This window comes from Scylla paramamosain, chromosome 5, assembly GCF_035594125.1.
Source record: "Scylla paramamosain isolate STU-SP2022 chromosome 5, ASM3559412v1, whole genome shotgun sequence".
Lineage (NCBI taxonomy): Eukaryota > Metazoa > Arthropoda > Malacostraca > Decapoda > Portunidae > Scylla > Scylla paramamosain.
Window position 1 is genome coordinate 1,394,198 of NC_087155.1, and position 18,392 is coordinate 1,412,589.

The 18,392-nt window shown below is 43.5% G+C and overlaps 1 long non-coding RNA gene across 1 annotated transcript; it reads right to left on the bottom strand.

Moving 5' to 3' along the window:
* Positions 1-575: 575 nt before the first annotated feature.
* On the bottom strand, positions 576-9,132 carry LOC135100401 (uncharacterized). The gene is made up of 2 exons (XR_010268671.1): positions 8,341-9,132; positions 576-1,251 (listed from the first exon to the last, which is right to left on the bottom strand). It is a non-coding gene; the product is annotated as an uncharacterized LOC135100401 (long non-coding RNA).
* Between the last annotated feature and the right edge of the window lie 9,260 nt (positions 9,133-18,392).

Sequence of the window (18,392 nt, forward strand, 5' to 3'; positions counted from 1 at the left end):
TTGCGTTACTCTTTTGCAGATCTCACTTGTGTTGGCTAACATTCTGTCTGCAATCAGTCCGGTAGTGCCATGTTGCAGGCTCTGACGTCAGGAAGAGCCAAATGGAGGGTGTGTCTACAGCCAGTACTGGGTGTGCTGCTGCTGTACAAGTGCCCCAAGCCAGCTGACTCCACCAGTGTATTATCTAGTCCAGGTTGCATTGCTGTGTATGACTTGTATGTATGTCTTTGCCAATAAATAAATTTGTGACTACTATTATATATGTGAAATAAATATATAGTTTGCTAACAATGTGCTGGTATAGTGTAAAATAAATATTTGGTGGTAACAATTCATGCCCTCAAGGTAATAAAAAAAAAGTGCCAGGATTGGCCCAAGGCCCAAAAATAAAGTTTAAGGTATGATTTGCACAGAAGCCCCATCCCAACGACACCAGTTGCTGGCACAGGGCTTCTATGCGTTTTTTTTTTTCAGGGCATGACCTGTACTCTGCCTGAAACTTTATTTACACAAGATGGAATACTGAATGTTTATTGTTTTACTGTGAATGTTAAGTGAATAAATACACAACAGGATAATAAACATGGCACTTGTTTTCTTTAATACTGAAGTGCTGGAATGTACAAAACTTGTCCCAAGCCTGAATGAAGGTGGTGGTGGTGGTGGTGCTTGTTGAGTACAGAAGAGAGGGACTTCCTACATTCTTCCTTCCCAGACTGGAGTGGATTGGAGAACATTTGCAGCAGGGTCTCGGAGTAACAACACTTGAAGATTCTTGTGTCTTTGTGTCAACTTCAGTGAGGAGCAAACTCTTCCTGGTGAAACTGCCCACAACTCTTGTGCCTCTGCAGGTGTTGAAGGTTGCCTGTTGGTCCTGCCACGACTTAAGGGAATTTCACGCGTTCTTCCTGCCGTCAACTGCTTGACAGTCTTCCTCCTGCTTAAAATTCTTGCCACACTCTTCTTACTGCAACTTGACTCTTCCTTGATTGCAATGAAAACTCTTGTACCAGGCCCTCTGTTTTGTCCTGACAATACTTAACACCTCTTGTAGGGCTTGAAGGCTTGAAGGTCGTGATGCTCGGCCTCTCTTCCTGGTGAAGCTTGATTCCCCAATTGCAATGGAGTATGTCAGGCCCAGCGTGACAGCACTATTTGATAACCAGATGCCAATATTGCAGAAGCAGGTGCTGATAGAGATTCCTGCAGGCTGTTCATAGGATGGTGAAGTGGAAGCCACACACTTCACACCTGCAAGGAATACAGACCATTAGTTCCTAGACACGAAGTTTGTTGTATGTGCTGAGATTCCTTGTAATGTGTTTGATAACTGATTCCCTACAAAACTCAAAACAAAAATACGTCTCTCATAGGCATAGGAGATGTGCCAAGATTCCCTAAAAAAAATTAAGACTACACAAGAAATATCATAGGAAAACGGAAAAAGTTTGACAAGCACTGCACAAGCACTTTCAAACTAAATTTATCTGTGCTGTATACCTTTCACCTAACTCTTCTGACTATAAGAAATTCTTTGTGACTACTTAACTTCCAAAGTGGAGCACATTCTGACCCTCTTCCCTTTTGCAGAGATCTCCATTCTTGGAGACTTCAATGTTCACCACCAGCTTTGGCTTTCCTCTCCCTTCACTGACCATCCTGGTGAACTAGCCTTCAACTTTGCTATCCTCCATGACCTAGAGCAATTGGTGCAACACCCTACTCGTATTCCTGACCGTCTTGGAGATACGCTCAACATTCTTGACCTTTTCCTGACCTCTAATCTTTCTGTTTATGCCGTCACCCTTTCTTCTCCATTGGGCTCCTCCGATCACAATCTCATATCTGTATCTTGTCCTATCGCTCCAATCCCTCCTCAAGATCCCCCTAAGTGAAAGTGCCTCTGGCGTTTTGCCTCTGCTAGTTGAGAGGACCTGAGGAGGTATTTTGCTGATTTTCCTAAGAATGACTACTGCTTCCATGTCCCGTCTTTGTGTGCTGAGCGCATAACAGAGGTGATAGTGTCTGGCATGGAGGCGTACATTACTCACTCTCTTTCTCGACTTAAACCTTCCAAACCTCGGTTTAACACAGCTTGTTCTCGTGCTATACATGATAGAGAGGTACCCCACAAAAGGTACTTAAACCTTCCATCATCAGTATCTCATGCACTTTATATTTCTGCCCCGAACCATGCCAAGTCTGATCTCCAACTAGCCAAAAACTCCTTCATTAACAGAAAGTGTCAAAACCTTTCAAGATCTAACTCCCCTAGTAACTTCTGGCATCTAGCCTAAAATATCTCCAATAACTTTGCTTCTTCTTTCCCTCCTTTATTTCAATCAGATGACACCACTGCTATCACATCCATTTCTAAAGCTGAACTCTTTGCTCAAACCTTTGCTAAAAACTCTATCTTGGATAATTCTGGGTTTGTTCCTTCCTCTCCTCCACCCACTGACTACTTCATGCTACCTATTAACATTTTTCGCAATGATGTTTTCCATGTCCTCGCTGGCCTAAACCCTCGGAAGGCTTATGGACCTGATGGGGTCCCTCCTATTGTTCTCCGAAACTGTGCCTCCGTGCTTGCACCTTGCCTAGTCAAACTCTTTCAGCTCTGTCTGTCAACATCTACCTCCTTCTTGCTGGAAGTTTGCCTACATTCAGCCTGTTCCTAAAAAGGGTGACCGTTCTAATCCCTCAAACTACCGTCCTATTGCTTTAATATCCTGCCAATCCAAAGTTTTTGAATCTATCCTCAATAGGAAGATTCTTAAACATCTATCACTTCACAACCTTCTATCTGATCTCCAGTATGGGTTCCATCAAGGCCGCTCTACTGGTGATCTTCTGGCTTTCCTTACTGAGTCTTGGTCATCCTCTTTGAGAGATTTTGGTGAAACTTTTGCTGTTGCCTTGGACATATCAAAAGCTTTTGATAGAGTCTGGCACAAAGCTTTGATTTCCAGACTACCCTCCTACAGCTTCTATCCTTCTCTCTATAACTTCATCTCAAGTTTCCTTTCTGACCGTTCTATTGCTACTGTGGTAGACGGTCACTGATCTCCTAAATCTATTAACAGTGGTGTTCCTCTGGGTTCTGTCCTGTCACCCACTCTCTTCTTATTATTCATTAATGATCTTCTAAACCAAACTTCTTGTCCTATCCACTCCTACGCTGATGATACCACCCTGCACTTTTCCACGTCTTTTCATAGACGTCCAACACTTCAGGAAGTAAACATTTCACGCAGGGAAGCCACAGAACGCTTGACTTCTGATCTTTCTAAAATTTCTGATTCGGGTAGAACAAACTTGATATTGTTCAATGCCTCAAAAACTCAATTCCTCCATCTATCAACTCAACACAACCTTCCAGACAACTATCCCCTCTTCTTCAATGACATTCAACTATCCCCCTCTTCTACACTGAACATCCTCGGTCTGTCCTTTACTTATAATCTGAACTGGAAACTTCACATCTCATCTCTAGCTAAAACAGCTTCTATGAAGTTAGGTGTTCTGAGACGTCTCCGCCAGTTTTTCTGACCCTCCCAGCTACTAACTCTGTACAAGATCCTTATCCGTCCATGTATGGAGTATGCTTCACATGTCTGGGGGGTTCCACTCATACTGCTCTTTTAGACAGGGTGGAATCAAAAGCTTTTCGTCTCATCAACTTCTCTCCTCTAACTGACTGTCTTCAGCCTCTCTCTAACCGCCGCAATGTTGCATCTCTAGCTGTCTTCTACCGCTATTTTCATGCTAACTGTTCTTCTGATCTTACTAACTGCATGCCTCCTCTCCTCCCATGGCCTCGCTGTACAAGACTTTCATCTTTCTCTCAACCCTATTCTGTCCACCTCTCTAACGCAAGAGTTAACCAGTATTCTCAATCATTCATCCCTTTCTCTGGTAAATTCTGGAACTCCCTGCTTGCTTCTGTATTTTCACCTTCCTATGACTTGAATTCCTTCAAGAGGGAGGTTTCAAGACACTTATCCTTCAATTTTTTAACTCCCGGTTTGGAGCCTTTTATGGGACTGGCATTTCAGTGGGCATTTTTTTTAATTGGATTTTTGTTGCCCTTGGTCAGTGTCCCTCCTACATAGAAAAAAAAAAAAAAATGATGTGAGAACTGTGCCGAGATTTAATATGAAATGTGTCTAAATTCCATACTGTCACATTCAAGAAACGAAAATTGAAAGAAAGGAAAGCACCGGTTAGAGAAAATCTGAAAAGTACGGCAGTTTAACGTTTGAAGCCAAGAAATGTGTTTGATAAACATGTCCCTATTATAATTTAAAAGCAAAAATTTGAAGAATGATGTAGAGTAGAAGAAAACACCAGATAGAAGAAATCTGCATGGCATCACAGAAATTTCAATGACACCACAATATATACACAAGTTTAAAAGATGAACCTGATTAAAAAAAATGCTATCTCTGCACTCATGAAAAACACAAATAAAAATTTAAAATTTGAAAAGAAGTCATTTTAAACTTTGGCCCACACCTTTTATTAGTTTTATTTATAGACAGTTTAAGGTTGCAGAAATACAAAAATTTTAAGTGTAGTCCATCGTTTTGAAACTCACTATATAAAGAAAAGGTCAGATAAGGGAAAGAATTTTGAAGCCAAATACATGAGCAAATATAGGACAAGAAAATATTTATCAGATGAATAACAAATTAGGAAAAAAAACTATTTAAAATAAGCCAACTTTGAGGTGAACCGGGTAAAAAAGAAAATAAATAAAAATAAATAAAAATCTGCTTTAATAGAACAAAGCAGCATTAAAAAAGTCTAATGCAAATTTAGAATGTAAATGTAAATAATAATAATAATAATAAACGGTTTATTATTTAGGCAGTTGACAAACTGAAAATGTACATAGGGGATGGGGAAAAACTTAACATTAATCCTAACGGTAAGACTAATCTAGGAGGGAAATACTATCGATTGATGGCTCGCACCATGGTGGGAATCGCACTGAGTCTGTACCGGTCCGTGCGCGGCGCCTTCAGGGGCGTTATTTTGTTGTGGTGTCTGGTGGCACGGACAGGGCGAGGCGCGTCGGGCGGCAGCATGTCTCTGAGACGCGGATGATGCAGTAGTCCCTTCCCAAACTTCTCCAGAGCCTCTCGGTGCCTGGTGGATATTCTGGACAGACTCAGGGTGGTCAGGGCTTCTTCATAGGTGGTGTATGCAGGGCCAAGGATGACCCTGCACGCCCTTTTCTGCACACTCTCTAGCTGTAGCTGTTGAGTGTGTGTGAGGGAGGAGGACCACGCTGGGGAGGCGTACATGAGTTTGGGGAGGATGAAGGTGAGGTACACCCCCCTTAACTCATCTGTCGGCGTCCCCAGCGACCTGAGTCTGCGCAGCATGTACAGCCTGTAGGTAGCTGATCTCACGGTGCTGGCGACATGCTGCTTCCAGGTCAGCTGGTCGTCCACCGTGACTCCGAGAAGCTTGGCACATTGGACCACCTGGAGGGGGTGAGGGCCCACTGTGAGCCGGGGAGGGGGCACTGGTACAGAGGAGGTACAGAAATGCATCACCACAGTTTTGCTGTGGTTGATGGTCATCCTGCTCTCCTCTGTCCACGTCCGCAGTCGCTCCAGAATTGCTTGCAGTGGCGAGTAGTCCGGGTTCTTGTTGGAAACTGGGACGCCCACGGTGCAGTCGTCCACATACTTCCAGCGATGGGGGGTGTCGGTGAGGGCGTCGTTGATGAGGAGGAGGAAGCATAGAGGACCCATCTTGGTCCCCTGGGGGACTCCACATGTCAGCTGTTGGAAATTAGAGACAGAGCCCCTGATAGCGAACGGCCTGACGTCTCCCTGTGAGGAAGTCGGCTAGCCACGCTATCAGATTAGGAGGGAGACCCAGACTTACTGCCTTGCTGATGACAACAGTGTGATCAACTAGATCAAAGGCTTTTTTGAAGTCGACAAAAGCAACAGCTAGAGAGGTGTTTCGCTTGTCCAGGTGGCTGTGGATGAATTCAAGGAAGCTGGTCAGGTAATGTGAGGTGGAGGTGGCTTTAATATTTCCGAATTGTCTGATATCCACGGTGTTACAAATTTTGGTGTATGCCCAGTCATATACAAAATCTTCACAAATAAGGCTAGGGATGGGGGTGATAGAGACTGGCCTGAGGTCATTGAGTGACTGAGGACTGGAAGTTTTGGGGATGGGAGTGACATAAGATGTCTTCCAGTCCGCGGGGGCAAGAGTGTTGGGAGAGTGAGGCGTTTATTATGGAGCATAGCGGTGTTGCTAGCTCTACAGCAAATTCCTTGTAAATTTTTATAGGAAGGTCAGTGGGTGTGGTGGATCTTGGTTTAAATTTAAGTATTCTCTTAAAAACATCCATCGCCTGGACAGTGTGTGGAGGGGAGGGAGCGGGCAGATAGGCAGGAAGCGGAGTGGTGTGGAGGGGAGGAAAGGTTTGACAGATAGCAGCAAAGTGATCGTTCATCTCCTGAGCCGCGAGATTAGCAGGAAGGTGTGAGGTGCAAGGAAGGGATGAAGTGTGCTTTTGTAAGCCACACAAAGCTTTGATCTTAGCGTACCACTGTCTGTTGTTGGTCAGCTTGAGGTGGTGTATCTTGTCTGGGTAATAGCTTGCCTTTGCATTCTTAATCTCCCTGATTACTCTGTTTCTTAGTTTCCTGTAAAGGACCGGGCAGGAGTGGAACGCCCAGGTCCGCTGACGCATGAGTCTTTTAATGCGGGGCGTCATCCAGGGAGCATCAGACGGGTGCGTTGTGACGCTCTTGGCTGGGAAGTAGTGGTGGAAGGCTGCTGTAGTAGTGGCGACGTAGTTTTGCCATTTTAAGTGGACGTCCTCCTCATCCAGCACCTCGGTCCACGGGTGTTGTGTCACCCACTGCCCAAACTCCCTCATGGCTGAGTCAGGCATGGGGCGGTGGGTCCTGGTGACAGCTGACCGGGGGGTCGAGGTGGTGGGTGTGGGTGACCACAGTATGGAGAGGTGGGTGCTCCGTCCCATGGGAGGCAGCGGCTTGGGTGGCGAGTACTGCTGGCCCAGGTCTGTGTGTGTGTGTGTGTGTGTGTGTGTGTGTGTGTGTGTGTGTGTGTGTGTGTGAAGGGGTTGTGTGTGTGTGTGAAGGGGTTATATTTTTTTTGAGTGCATGACCATTCTTTTGGCTGCCTGACTAGGTTTTTGAGTGCATCACCAGTTTTTTTTAAGTGTCACCAGTTTTTTGAGTGCATCACCAGTTTTTTTTTGAGTGCACCACCAGGTTTTTGAGTGTCACCAGATTTTTTGAGTGTCACCATTTTTGAGTGTATCACCAGTTTTTTTTTGAGTGTCACCAGATTTTTGAGTGCATCACCAGTTTTTTTGTCATTAATATTTTGTGTGTGTGTGATCGCCTGGGCGTGTGTGAGCGCGTGGGTATGAGAGCGCATGGGTATGAGAGCGCGTGGACATAAGAGTGCGTGGGTGTGAGAGTGCGTGGGTGTGAGAGTGCGTGGGTGTGCGAGTGCGTGGGTGTGCGAGTGCGTGGGTGTGAGAGTGCGTGGGTGTGCGAGTGCGTGGGTGTGCGAGTGCGTGGGTGTGCGAGTGCGTGGGTGTGCGAGTGCGTGGGCGTATGTGTGAGCGTGCGTGGGTGTGAATGTGCGTGGGTGTGCATATACCGTTACTAAAGGTAGGTAGGTGTGTGTGTGTGTGTGTGTGTGTGTGTGTGTGTGTGTGTGTGTATGATAATGAATAAGGGAAACAATGATCGTAGTTAACAAGCCAACTGCCACTCAGCACAGCGAATAAGCAGAGGGACCACAAAATAGCAGCCACAGACACACCAATCCAACACGATTTTACGTGCTTATATAATATAATCTCAAATTCACTTCCTTAATTATCACCTCAGTAAGCTTAATCAGACGTCAATCACCTGGACAAACAAGCAACCAACTTACCATCTGATCAGCATACTTCTCTCACCTGACAAATTAAATAACGTCACCTGCAGTCTAATCACCCTTGCAGCTTATTCCCTCGCAAATTGCTAAACTTCTATAACTTCCCATCTCTCACCTGATAAGCTTAACTACGTCACTTTGCCAGTGTTGTAATCACCATCTGTTTAACCTAATCACACCTACCCAACCTCACCTGGTCAACCTACATCAGGTCAGCCTAATCACATTACCTAACGTGGCGTATCTAATCACCAAACATGGACAAACCTACCCATCCTTATTCTCACCTATTCATCCTTATCATTCATAATCTCATAGGTTACGCCTTAATTCCACCCACTGAATAATAATCTAACAATCTTCCTATTACCAAACTCTTACCTTCACTCCTTCACCGCCTCCTTCAGGCTTCCGCCACAAGACCACCGCACCTCGACCTCTCTCTCTCGCTGCGAGTCGTGGAAGGGGCCGAGCGGGGACGCCAGGTTGGGGGAAAACGAGACAATGATCCCTATTCTGAAACACTTCTGCGCCGCACCTCCACTAAACTGATAAGACTCTAAATGAAGTTGCACAGGTTTTCAAAAGATGTTTTTATGGTTCTAGTGACAGATTAACACGATTTCTATATTATTAACAGGGGAAATGCATTTAAAACCCGGCTATTCAGAACCTATCATCATTTGAAAAGAAAAAAAAATGTGGTGAGACAAATGAAGCGTTTCAGAACACGTAGGTGTTGTTTTGCTTGTTGTCCACTGTATAAAAGGTGTAACGCGTGTTTCTGCAAATACTGAAAGAGGTGAAGGAACGTGCAATTCTAAGTAGGAAATGTTCTATACACATATGCATTTTAAGGCTTTGTTTCCCCGTCAGAGGAGTTGAAAATGTATGGGACTCGCGGGTGTGCTGCTATGCGTGTAGCTGACGTGAAGAACAGACGGCTGCATTGTCGCAGCCTCGGAGGTGCCACTTATTTAATCTTATTTTTTGCAGGCTGTGGAATATTACAGTATCTTATAACAAGACAAATGGTATTAAAAAGCATGTGATATACCAATAAGCATTACACGACAACATTATTGCGGTGATTATAAGTACTCCTTTAAAATGCTAAGTGGCATCATCACTCAGCTGTTTTCAAGGTCGCTCGGACTCGGTGCCCTCCCCCGCTCCTCCCTCGTTTCGATGATGCCACGTAGTATTTTACAGGGGGGAGAGAGAGAGAGAGAGAGAGAGAGAGAGAGAGAGAGAGAGAGAGAGAGAGAGAGAGAGTAGCGCGCCGGTAGAGAAGCTAAGCATTAAGAAGCTGTTTCATTATAATTTCCTACGAGGCTGTTTCTTACGACGCTCCTTCCCCGACGCGCGCGCGCGCGCGCGCGTGTGTGTGTGTGTGTGTTTGTGTGCTTATTTGTATAGCAGTATGTCGTTCTGTGTAAGCTCGTTTTAAGCGGGCATACGTTTGGTTTAATTAAATGCCAATAAACACCAATATCACTGTAATAAAAAAAAGAGAAGAACGTAGATATTAAACACTACTGAGAGAGAGAGAGAGAGAGAGAGAGAGAGAGAGAGAGAGAGAGAGAGAGAGAGAGAGAGAGAGAGAGAGAGAGATTGTATATTGAATCAAAACTCCAACCGCCAGAGTCTGAAGATAAATCAACATAATAATTTTTGGGCAAGTCAGCAGACAAACCTCGCAGCCTTCACACTACCATTGGGTGACACCGCGCTTCGTTAGTGCCACACAAAGCTGTTCTGGGAAGGAGTGACACGTTTGCAAGGCGTGGCACTGGTCACTACAACGTCGCCACACATTTAGGGAAGTACTCTAGTGATACGAAATAAAAAAAAAAGTCTGGGTAACTGTGAAGGATAGACAATGTATGCTTCCTTTTTTTCATTTGATTCTGTTCATTTTGTCTGCCTGGGTGAGTAATGTAATAATTTCACCATGCTGTCATTGAACCCCTGGGCAATAATAAGACTGGAATAATAAGAGTGCTACTGTGAAGGAAAAACGCCATGTTTCTTTTTTTTTTTTCTATCAGTTTTGTTCAACTTCGGCTTCTTTTTTGGTTGGGTGAGCAATGTAATGATTTCACTAAACTACGGTGAAGTACTCTAGTGATTTGAAATGATAAGGCTGCCTGGATGGCACTGTGAAGGGAGGAGAACAATATATATTTTTCCTTTAAATTTTGTTCCATTTCGTCTGTTTTTATTTATTTATTTATTTTCTTTTATGTAGGAACGAAGTAATAATGCTCACGTGTTGTGCCGCACGGTGCACTGCCCAGGAATGTAGTACGTGTAATGTGCCAACGTGCCAACAGCTGACCCTTCTATGCCTCAGCCACGGTTACAAAAATGAAAGGATACTCTGGGCATAAACACCACCTGCCGCCAGTGTTACCTGATGACACTTGAAGGTGGTGAGTTGATGAATGTCTCCACTTGGCGGGAACTGTCCGTTGTGTGTCGTGTGACGTCATGAGGTGTGTGTGTGTGTGTGTGTGTGTGTGTGTGTGTGTGTGTGTGCGAAAGAGAGAGAGAGAGAGAGAGAGAGAGAGAGAGAGAGAGAGAGAGAGAGAGAGAGAGAGAGAGAGAGAGAGAGAGAGAGAGAGAGAGAGAGCAATAAATCACGATTTGCATTGTTCTAGGCATTGACGTGTTTCATTTTTAGTGTTGTACATTCTCTCTCTCTCTCTCTCTCTCTCTCTCTCTCTCTCTCTCTCTCTCTCTCTCTCTCTCTCTCTCTCTCTCTCTCTCTAGTGAATGAATGAAGGTATAGGAGTGAGGCGTAAGAGTAAAGGAGTGACTAAAAGCAAGGGGCGGAGGTGCTTTAACACCCTTAAAAAATTTCATCATACAACAGAGCTACAACACAGACCAGAGAAATTTGCATGTCACACTCAATACAACCTGTGTCTATGAAGGAGTGAGTCACCCCAGTGCTGCAAGAAAATTATGCCTCTTTATCCGGTACCACCAAAAAAATAAAAAAATAAATAAACTAGAAGACAGAGAAATTTGTAAAAAAAAAACACAGAACATAGGTATCTCTATAAATTACCTGTTCTGTCTGATTACGACTGACTCACTGTTCCATATGTTTCACAGGCTACTGTGTGGAATTGTTTTGCGGACACTGAGCAAAGATGTTAGCAGCCTTGTCCCGGTAGTTTGTGTGTGTTTGCGTATTAAGCCTCACTGATGACTATTATATATATATATATATATATATATATATATATATATATATATATATATATATATATATATATATATATATATATATATATATATATTTTTTTTTTTTTCCTTGAAGATAAACAATTTTCTATACTGTCAAAAGTTCCCCAATTTTCAGGTTTTTCATGCATTTCTTACAGCAGATTTCCCAATAATATTATAAACACTCTCAGTGGTCAGAAGAGTTACTACCAGTACGTATCATTCAAAGTCACTAGTATCGAGCTAAGAATGTAGGAGTGAGATCTACACACCCAAGACGAGGCACAGGTCAGGATTAAGAGACAGGATTCGGATGAGTCCTCTCTTTGAAGACACAGTAACCTCGAGGAGCCAGCTGCTTTCTTGCTCTGAGGATAGCTCTCTCTCTCTCTCTCTCTCTCTCTCTCTCTCTCTTCAATTTTTGCTCTTAGAAAGCTCACACACGCACTTACACACAATTTACCAAAGTTTAACCCCTCGACCCCCTGTCTTGCCTGGAACTGAGGCAGACTGTCCGTGCCGGTTCCCGGAGGCTGGGCAAGAACGCACGGGAAAGAGCAAACCTTACACTGCCGCGACTACAATTTCAAACACGATGCCAGTCACTTCGCACCTACAGAGTTTCCACCCTCCTTAACGCAAAGATTTGGGTCCGCGAACGAAAAGAAAAGAAAAAAAATATTAATAATAAAAAGTAAAAGGTCTGTTACGTTCTGGGGAGTATTAAGTAAGATTAAGGTCCGCATTCTTGAATATTCCAGGTTCTATCTCCAACACTTTTTATAGACTATAGTGCAAGTCACACAGCCACGCAACCAGGTGGAGGAGCTTTACATCACTGGAAATGGACAAGGTGCAGGTGAGTCAATCACCACCAGCCACACTATATTACCACACAAGCTCAGAACTGTAAACATTTCAGTGTAAGTAACAATACACTCAAAGTGACCCCACAGGAGTTGTCAGGAAACGTACAAGTGGCGCCACCAACTCCTCCACTTCACTCACTCAACCCAAGCTATTCCAGTCCCTCAAGCCAAGGCTGTCTCGCTCAGCTGGCTCCCAAAGGCCACAGCTGCCATGTCTTACTGAGTCCTTCAGGCCCGGACTGCCCTGCTGGACTGTGTCCTTCGGGCACGGACTGTACCGACAAATTGCAAAATATAACTTCATACTGCACCGCCCCGGCCTGGATTGTCCCACTCCCGGACACTTGTTCCAGCAGTCTACCTTTAGCCTTTTTGTTAACAGTGCGACAGTCAGGTGGCTTCCAGGTTTTGTTCTCCCTAAGACTTGAGCTCTTCCTAAAGGAAGGATCAGGACACGTCCACAGCTGTGGAACTGATTCCGTGGCTTTCCTTACTCCAGCCTTTTTCTTTGTCTTTTAGAGAACGCCACTGACAGGCATTCCATTCACTTTTTGTTTGCAGCGCCTGCCCGGCGGCGCTGCCTTCATACATGTGAAAGTAAAGAAAGAAGAGACTGAGAGAAAATAAACAAGACCAAAGTTGCTATTTTGATCCATGTATATTGTTAGTGTACTTCTCCACGTCATGAAGAGTTATTTAAGGAAAATGTATTTGTTGTTGTTTTGATAAAAGAGAACTCTTCCTAAGCCAGCACTCCACCACCACAACTACCACAACCGCCTCTGTTGCCTCCAATACTTCTACCACCACCACTACAGTACTATCACTGCCGCTGCAGAACCATTGCCTCACGTCAGACCCTCGAGGCTCACTCAGCTTCGGCGCAGCGTTGCCCTGAATGGCGCCGACCGACCAAAGCCTCCGCGTCACCTTGGAATTTTCAGCACAGAAGAGAGTGCAATTGAGAGTATTGTGTTTATGCCGTCCTAAGAGGGCACACTGGGGACCGGCAGCCTTTCTAATGCCTTCCTTTGCTCGCTTTCATTACTAGTGACCATTTTTCCCCTTTTTTTTCTATGTTTCATTTTCCCTGCGCGAAATGACAATATTCGTGACGGTGTGTCTGCAGGGGACGGTCAGGGTAAATACGGGTGTTGCTCGCTCTTATCTCTGAAAATGTTTTGCTGCAAAATACGAAATGTTGCAGCGTCCTGACGGCTTCTTTGCATAGAGGGCAAGTGGGATCTCCATTGGGCTTTTTTTTTTTTTTTTTTTTTACTTTATTCTTTTGTTGGGGTTGGGAAAAAGAGATGGAGGGGGGAGGGTGGGATAGGGTTGCTCCAATTTAAAGCTGAGTGTGTTTGTACTCTCTCTCTCTCTCTCTCTCTCTCTCTCTCTCTCTCTCTCTCTCTCTCTCTCTCTCTCTCTCTCTCTCTCTCTCTCTCTCAGAAAACAAAGTGTCCCTGAATTTGTACATTTTCTTTGTGGTTTCTTCCTGTAACTGAATAATGTTATGTTTCTCGATGTGGAGGCAATGCTCATGTCAGATTTCCATTGCACTTCTGATGACAGTGATGCATTTTTACTAAAGCCATGAAATGATGCATCTTACCCGCACACTGGTCTGCTAAACTTGCTCACTGCACATTTCCCAGCCTAGCACAGTCTTCGCCTGCCTATCTACCTTTAATTGGCACCACACACACATGCACACATCATCTCCGGCGGCTCATGGTGGAAAAAGACAGTCTCGTGGACCACCCTACTACCCACGAGAAACTTAGGCTTAGCACAGCTGGCTACAAACATTCATGATAAGATCCAATAGCACACATTAGTTACCGCTGCCCCTTCATAATGAGGCTGGTCCTTGTCACGCATGTACTTCAGTCCTGAGACCACAGCAGCTACTCAGAGATTGTCACCATAATTTCTGATGTCTTCCTGAACGGCTAGTTGTGTCACAAGACGAACAGAAGGCGGTAATTCAATAACGCTCACAACTTGTCTGTAGTTCAATCTTGCATAATTATACAATATTCCCCGTCACTGTTGCATTGGCTGTACCGTGATGACATCGTGCAGGGCCACACAGGTTCACCCGTTGCCGGGCACCTCTTAAGTGGTGAGGCGACCAAGGAATTTGTAATTACCTCATATGTAAAGGCTGGCCGCTCCAGAGTCACTCTCTCGCTCTCTCTCTCTCTCTCTCTCTCTCTCTCTCTCTCTCTCTCTCTCTCTCTCTCTCTGATGGATACGACGATAACAATAAAATAACTTATAATAATTATAATAACACTACTACTACTACTACTACTACTGTTAGTGCTACAATAGTAGTAGTAGTAGTTTTATTATGATTATTATAAGTTATTTTATTGTTATTTTAGTGCTAATCATCACAATAAAAACAGCAAGAACAAGAGTGAAATAATAATAATAATAATAATAATAATAATAATAATAATAATAATAATAATAATAATAATAATAATAATAACTATAGATTCTTATATACTGCAGTTTAGAATACTGTAAGTGCCGAGTTTCTCCAAACTCTTTATTGATCAGAAAAGGGGTAAAAGACGTTATATGATATTAACAATACGCTATGAGTTGTGGCCTGACTTACTCTTAAATCAGAGTGGGCGAAGACTAACAAATATATTACATAATGGTATACCACGTAAGCCTACACCCCTCCCTCCATGCATATATATATATATATATATATATATATATATATATATATATATATATATATATATATATATATATATATATATATATATATATATATATATATATATATATATATATATATATATATATATATATATATATATATATATATATATATATATATATATATATATATATATATATATATATATATATATATATATATATATATATATATATATATATATATATATATATATATATATATATATATATATATATACACATACATACATACATAACACCAGACAAGTATTCACACGGTCTCGCTTCCGTACACTTAGAAAATATGGACAAGCACGCAACCCCATACATAGCCATAAACACAACACACACACACACACACACACACACACACACGACGAACTATCAAGAAAGGTCAAGAAAGCGTCTGGCTTCTTTCTCTTTTCCGGCACATTCTCTTCTGCACTATTTTGGAGGGAGCGTCGCCCCCTGCCTGCTGCCCCTCCCCGTCATGAGTGATGCCTGTTAATTAAGGTTATTGCTTGCAGTAATTAGACGTCTCTCTTCCCGCGCCACTTCCTCGCGCGCTGCTCCACGGCAGGCGTGACTTTACTATCATTTTGCTGCGATAAATTACTATACGTTGGCTATTTCCCGGATGAAGCGCTCCAGGGAGCAGCTGCTGCTATTTTTTCTCTTTTTCCCCAACTACAGTGCTTTTATTAAACCTGCGTGGTCTCTAAAACCCTGAAGCTGATGCTCCGACAAATCGGTTAAAGAAACTTGTACACCGCCGTCTATTGCTTTTCCTTTTTACTCCTTCCGTCTTTCCTTTGGGTGAGTAACTGGGGCACCATCAACAGGCCTTCCCTGGGGTGAGTGGCAGTAATTCCCTCCTGGGATAATAACTTCCTGGTAAGAACACGAGTCCGTTGGACAAAACGTGTCACAGGAAAGTTGCGGTGATAAGGAAGAAAGGTCAACGCACGTGTGGGTGACCCTTTGGAATGCAGGCACTAGTTTAACAAGGGATCCTGTTCACCGTGACTTACTGCTCTGCCTCACTAAACAGGCAATGGTTGAATCTACGTGCTGCTATCAGATGTCAACACTAAGGAACTCATGGATAGGAATTCAAAAGACTTGGATCATTTAGGTATGATACACTGCACTTACTATAGTGTCAATGAAACATGAATCATAGTGCTGGGTGTTCTAAACTGTTTGATTTTTTACACTACACTTACTATAGAATTATTGAAAGACGAACAACAGTACCGAAGAATGGATAGCTATAAATGATTACTGGTATGGTAAAGTGGTGTGTGTACAGCATTGGTGGCTGTAGCGTGGAAATGGCCAGCTGTAAGACGGCGCGGCGGCTTGGACTATGCTGATGAGAGGGATTAACAGTTGTCGGAGCTCTATTCTTTACATGCAGTATTGTACGTGTATATATAATGTACAGTGACTAGAGAAGTTCGTGACGCCGACTATGATGTGAATCTGTCCAGCTTGCACAACCACAAACACTTCACGCTGAGGTGCTTGACGCAGGAACCGTGTGAAGCCCAGCAAGGTGATGAGAGGCGCCGGTACTCACAATAAAAGGTTCGTGCACTACACCTTGTAATCATCGCGGCAATCAGAACACTATTAGCGCCACCAATGCCATCACCGCCCACACCACCACACATCATTACTGCCACCAACGCCCACACCTCCGACACACCAGGGGAATGGACAAATTATTACTGCTCCGCCACTACCACCGCCCACACCTCGGCCACACCAATAAAATAGAACCTCACTCTCATCAAATAGCAATTAGGAGCTGTTTGTTAGATTAGAAACACATGATTGGAACATAAGAGTGTAAGAAAAGGGAAGCTGCAAGAAGCCGTCTGGCCTACACGTGGCAATCACTGTATGAAACATGTCTACGTATTTCTACCTGTCATACTCATCCTCATCCATTAATCTTTCTAATCGTCTTTCATAGCTCCATAATGATTCTGAATAAGTACCATGTTTATAGTATTTGTTGTAAGAGGTCTTGATGGTCCTAAAAATTGAAGTCCTTGTCATTAACTGAAGCACTTTCCGGAGCTTACTAACGAGCAATTCCTATCATTATTGCATCAGGAGACTTATAACAAGCATTGAGGACCTAGCTTTGATGAAACGTAAGAACACTTGACTTGTTCTTCACGCCAACACATCATTGATCCATTTGTTCTTAATATTCTGCTGCGAATACAAACCAGTTGAAAAGTTTCATAACGGGTCGGATTGGATAATTTAGTTCCAGTGGTGTTTTGATGCTCCTCTCCTGAAACAATCTGATTCACGCGGGAAAACAATCAGGCAGAGATGAAAGATGCAGAGACTCATGCATTAGTGAGGTAGACCGAATAGGAATGAGGTTGGAAGCAGAAAGTGTTGTGCAGGGAGGTATGTGATGACAGTACAGTGGGAGGAGTGTGTGGCGAGGGAAGGAAACAAGAGGAGAGTGTTTTGTATGTAAGCAGTATGTAAGATTGATTTGAATATGGAATATGGTCAGAAGAGGGAGTCAGTCTGGAAGAAGAGATGAAAGGATCGTAAAGGTTTGATAACATAATAATAATTAAATAAGAAAATATATAAAAGTAGTTTGTATTACTAGAAGCCTGAACCACGTGGAGAACACTAGTGAGGTAGTGACCACATGACTTAGATAAATAAACGGATAAATAAATAAATAAATAGATAGCCATATAAGAACAGGAGGACGCAGTAGACACCTGCCGAGACGATAATTACTCCCAGCACTGTTCAGGGGGTGGTGTGAACATATCATTAAACCCAGCTGTGACCTCACTGAACGTTTCCCTTTGTGTCTCACAACACAAGGGGGCAGTCAGAGCCTGCCCTCTAAAGACAACTCTCTTCCTCCACACAAAACTACAACCACCTAATAACACACACACCCTTCACTCAAAAAATTTAAAATCATCATGGCGACTCCTACACCAGCCTCGGAGTCCCCATCTGGGGAGGGGACCATAAATGTCTCCAGGTCGGACTGCCTTTCTGTTGACGACCCTAAGTGTCTTGACACCCCCCTTCAACTTTTTTTTCATTAACTTCTGCAACATTCGCGGTCTAAGATCTAATTTTCGATCAGTAGAACACCACCTCTCCTCTTCTAAACTCATCTTCTTTTCCTCACTGAAACTCAGGTGTCTGAGGCAACTGACAGTAGCCCCTTTTCTATTCCCTCCTACTTTCTCTATTCTCATTTTCGATCCAAAGCTGGATGCTGCGTTTATGTGCGCAATGACTCAACCTGCTCTCGTGCCCACGCTCTTGAATCTTTCGAGTTTTCCACCATCTGGCTACGACTACAGAGTCACTCTCAAACTAAATTTATATGTGTTGTATACCTTTCACCTAACTCCTCTGACTATAAGAAATTCTTTGACTACTTAACTTCCAAAGTGGAGCACATTCTGACCCTCTTCCCTTTTGCAGAGATCTCCATTCTTGGAGACTTCAATGTTCACCACCAGCTTTGGCTTTCCTCTCCCTTCACTGACCATCCTGGTGAACTAGCCTACAACTTTGCTATCCTCCACG